Source organism: Oryzias melastigma, unplaced genomic scaffold (assembly GCF_002922805.2).
Source record: "Oryzias melastigma strain HK-1 unplaced genomic scaffold, ASM292280v2 sc00216, whole genome shotgun sequence".
In the NCBI taxonomy this organism is placed as follows: domain Eukaryota; kingdom Metazoa; phylum Chordata; class Actinopteri; order Beloniformes; family Adrianichthyidae; genus Oryzias; species Oryzias melastigma.
This window is the reverse complement of record NW_023416882.1, coordinates 82,877-87,623: the sequence shown is the minus strand read 5'-3', so window position 1 is coordinate 87,623 and position 4,747 is coordinate 82,877. Positions and strand designations below refer to the sequence as shown.

The window sequence follows — 4,747 nt, the reverse complement described above, 5'->3', positions numbered from 1 at the left end:
ACAGAATTAGTGCCCACATGGCGAGTACATTTTTTATCTAATTATTTATGTTTATTAGCTCTCATTTTGGTAAATTTTTTGGACCTCCCCGCTTCCTTCCTCCGTGCACAAAGTTAACAAATGCATGTGAGACACGGCACCTCCGCAGCCACTAGAGCTAATCTTCTCTGTTTAATGCTCAGTTTCGGCTGATGAAGCAGCGGAAGATCTGGTGATTTATAATGGGGCCCAGTCAGAACAGGAGGACAAGCCAGCTTGAATTATAGCAGTAACAGAAAGTTCAATAAAAAGTGTTGATTTGGTGACCATGATGTAGCTAAACAGCTTTTTGTGTGCCGCCTGTATAAACACAGACCAGTTTACAGTCAAACAATATTTTAACTGACAGGACTTTTCAGATGTGGCGGATAAATATAACATTTGCATGACATTAATTTAAAAAAATAGCATTTTTTTAATGCTATGACAGAATTCATCCACTGGGTATTAGCAGTGGGTACACAACACAACAACTGCAACTTGCGTCAAAGGTTGTGTTGAACCCCTTGCCCCTTTCTTTCGTGAGAGCGCTGCAATTTTAACGTCAATGACATATTATAATAATAGTGTAAATCTTACTTTACGGGCTATTTTTTATGATTTAATAAAAATGTAATCACTGGGAGACAGATTTATAAAATTTCTGGTAAATCTTTCATTTTTTTCTCAGCTTGTTTGAATTTGAGTTTGATGACATTAGACATGTTCACACCATTTATTAATTACTTCTATGTGATTTCATTTTTTTTTAAATAATTTTGTAAAAAATGTTTTAAAATGTAAGACGCCTTAGGTATTTTTGTTTAAAATACTGTTATAATTTTATGCTTAATCTGTAAAGCCTGAAAAAAATAAATCATATTTGTAGAGTTAATGCTTTGTTTTTAAATGGAACAGAACGAACAGTTAGGTGGTCTACTTTATTTGTGTTCTCTTTATATTAGGGGTGTAACGGATCACAAAACTCATGGTTCGGATCGTGTCACAGTTTTAGGGTCATGGTTCAGATCATTTTTCGGATCAGTAAAAAAAAAAAAAAACGTAAAAAACAACAAGATGAGAGCTAAATTAATTTTTGGAAACACTTCAAATCATACATTCAATAAGCATACAAAGTACTTCACTAGGGCTGGGAATCTCAGTGTACATCACGATTTGATGCAATTCACGATACATGGCTCACGATACCGATGTATCTTGATATAGTAAATATTCCAAAAACCATTATATTACCTGGTAATCTATGAAATTGAACTATTTTAACACAAAAATATGTTTTGATTTTCTGCAAAAACTTTTTTGAACAATTTAAAGCACGATATAACAATTTAATGCCCTTTCCAACATTAGAATAAAATTAACAATTAATATGAACGGGTCTTTACCATAACATATTTTAAGGAAAAAATTAACAAACTCCAGTTAAGAGCTAAAATGCAGAGTATATCAAGTGGCCTTCTCAATCCAAAGAACGAAAACTGTGGAAATAAAAATTCATAATGCTGCATTTTAATTTTAGGTATTTTTTTTCATTTTACACATGGTGTCAGATAATTTATTATTATTTAGGTATAATTTTAATGTTCAGGCTGTAATCATTGTTTATTGTTCATTATTTTACAGTGCCAGTATCCATATTCATTTCAACTCAATTTAATTATATTTTCCCTCACTTTTCTTTGATAATCAACACTTCAGTCACGTGCTCCACGTGTGTACCGCAAGCACACGTACCTGTTGGATTAATAACACCGCTAAACGTCTCATTTACGGTCAGCGCCTCTCCGCTAGAATTTCATGTATTTTAGCGCGGTGTTTGGACAAGTTACAGCCGTTTTTGCCATTGCAATCCGTGTGTTTGTTACATTAGAAACTCAGTGCGCTGTCTGCATCTACTTTACGCCGGGGTCACACCGGACATGGAAGCGCCGCAAAGTCCGCTTCTATTCGGCGCCCATGTTAACCTATTACGTCGTTCAGACCAGGCGCGGAGCGGAGAGTCCGCGCGGTGCAGCGGAACATTTCGGCGTCTGGCCTATTTTTTGCGCGAGCCGCGAGCCGCGAGCGCTCCGCGTCAATACTGACAGGAAGTTGCATCACAATACATGAGAAAATCCTGTTTATTTTCAAAATAGAACCAATTTTTCACAATAAAACGCAGCGATTGACAAATGTGATCATGTTTTTGTGTCTAAACAGACTGTAGAGATGAAAATATGCATAGGAAATCAAAACACACAGACACGCGTGCGCGAGAGCCCCCACCCCGGACACCACAGATCTCCAGAGCAGGTGTGCTGGGCTGCAGGGTCCTGGGAGGAAAAAAAGCGGGGCAGACGGGGCCCCCCAATGCAGTGGGGGCACACTGGAGCAGGGCAGCGTTTGAACGAGAGAGAGGCAGAGGAGCGGTTCTTCTTGGAAGAAACATCAGGTAATATTTTTAGTTTATTAATTTACTGACGGAAACACGTGGGAGCGCGTGCGTGCACACAGACACACAACAAAACAGACAGACACGCACACGCGCGCACAAACAGATCAATGAAGTGGGCCGACTGCGGAGTTGGGGGGCAGGGTCTGTGTCAACTGGGGCAGAGACCATCCCCTTTTAGCAGAAACATGGGGTGATATCCTGGTTATTGACCATGATGGCAAAAAAAAAGCAATATCTCTAGCAGAAGCGCCTGTCAACCGTCGAGAAAAAATTTGCGTCTGGTGTGACCTAGAGAGCAGAGACTCCGCGCGCACTCCGCTCCGCGCCGCTTCGCGGTGCTTCCGCGTCCAGTGTGACCCCGGCGTTAGAAAAACACAGACACAGCTCGGACCTTTTTGCTCGCAGCCGCTCTGCAGCCAGGGTGAGGAGCCCCGCCCCTCCCCTCTGCCTGCGGAGAAGCAGCGTTGATCCGCGTCTTCCATTATGAAGTCCAGAAACGTTTATAACGGAAGCTCCTCCCACACACAGCGGGAGCTACTCTGAGCTTCAGGTGAACAGACTTTAAGAGAACCATGAAACAGTTACTTTAGCGCTTGTCAAAACAAAGGATTTTATGAATTTGACGCAAATTCCATGGATGTAAACCGACAATTGATTTAAATTATGGCAGTGTGTCCGGGGGGTGGGGGTTGGACTGGTCCGCGGTACACACATGTCCCGAACCGTGGCTTCTGATCCGTACGGACCACAGATTATCCATGATCCGTTACACCACTACTTTATATATATATATATATATATATATATATACATAATAACTTTTTTGATGCCCAGCCTTACTGTAAATAAAGATCATTTGAATTTATTGTACAGAGTCTTGTTTAATCTGTTCAAGTACCATATTGTTAAACTGACTGGAAGTGAACTTGCAGTAATTGTAACAATTGTATCACATTTTTCCACAAGTCTGTTATTTAAAAAAAAATTAGACATTTATTAGCTGTTTAACCCTCTAATATAAATGTCATCTAAATAAAACACGATCTTTGGCATACTGTAACTCTATTGTTTAGGCCAGTGGTCTCCTACCACCAGGCCGGAATAAAATCCTAATGTTTGACCCATCCTCAGCCACAAAAAGATTGGTGAGCACTGCTTTATTCATTCAACTTGAGTCAGCTAATTCTGAAGCGGAGGGGAATCAATTAGCATTTTGGCTTTGCGCTGTTACTAAGATTACGCCATGGAACACTTTACTAACGTAAATACTTTACCAATGCAAAGTGTTGCATTATGTCGCAAAGCTGCTTTTCTCTGCAACAGAATTGGCAGATTCACATTGATATAAAAAACCAGTTGATGAATTATGATGCTCAAAAGAATGTCAACACTGTATCGAAAGGCCAGGTGTTTATGGTTAAGCTTTGTTTATATGAAGCAGGTAAGTTGAAAGTTTTTGAAATTTTCTGAATTTGCTTCAGTTCAGATCTGCAGAAGGAAGAAGATGACTTGAACCTCCAGATGACACTTGGAGAAGACAACATTGATTAACTTCAAACTAAAAGACTGAGATGATTGCTTCATACTTTACCTTGCTTTGAGTTACGTTCTCCTTCTTAGAAACCACAGATGATTTCAAATCATCGACTCTGAAACAGAAAAGACATAATAAATTTTAATTTCTTGAAAGTGTTGGTTTGGGGGTCTTTTTCTTTTTCTTTATCAATCTTTTTCTGCTCATCTGGAATTGGGGTAACAGTCTAAGCAAAAATACCCAGACTTCCCTCTCCTCGGTCACTTCCTCCAGTTCCTCTGGGGGGACCGAGGCGTTCCCAGGCCGGCTGAGAGACATAGTCTCTCCAGCGTGTCCTGGGTCTTTCTCGGACTCTTTGTCCAGTGGGGCATGCCCGGAACATCTCTCCAGGGAGGCGTCCGGACCAGATGCCCAAGACCCCCCAACTGGCTCCTCTCTATGTGGAGGATAAGCGGCTCTACTCCAAGCTCTCTCCGGGTGACTCCTCACCCGATCTTTAAGGGAGCACCCAGCCCTTTCTTGCCTCCTTCCCCCTAGGGAATCCAACTCACCACCAGGTAGAGATCCGTGGACAGCTCTGCACCTCTTTTTGCCCGAGTGTCCAAGACACACGGCCGAAGATCGTTTAAACAACTACAAAGTCGATCATCGATGTCCTGCCTAGGCTGTCATGGTGCCAGGCATACTGATGGATGCATTTTTGATCGAACATGGTATTTATCATGGGGCCCAACATTGCT

General features: G+C 41.2%; 1 protein-coding gene across 1 annotated transcript in view; it reads right to left on the bottom strand.

Moving 5' to 3' along the window:
- The window catches only part of LOC112140824, a 40,438-nt gene that overhangs the window by 10,266 nt on the left and 25,425 nt on the right, over positions 1-4,747 (bottom strand). The window contains exon 4 of the mRNA XM_024263834.2: positions 4,065-4,122. The gene's annotated coding sequence lies outside the window, so the exon portion shown is untranslated. The remainder of the gene's footprint in view (positions 1-4,064; positions 4,123-4,747) is intronic.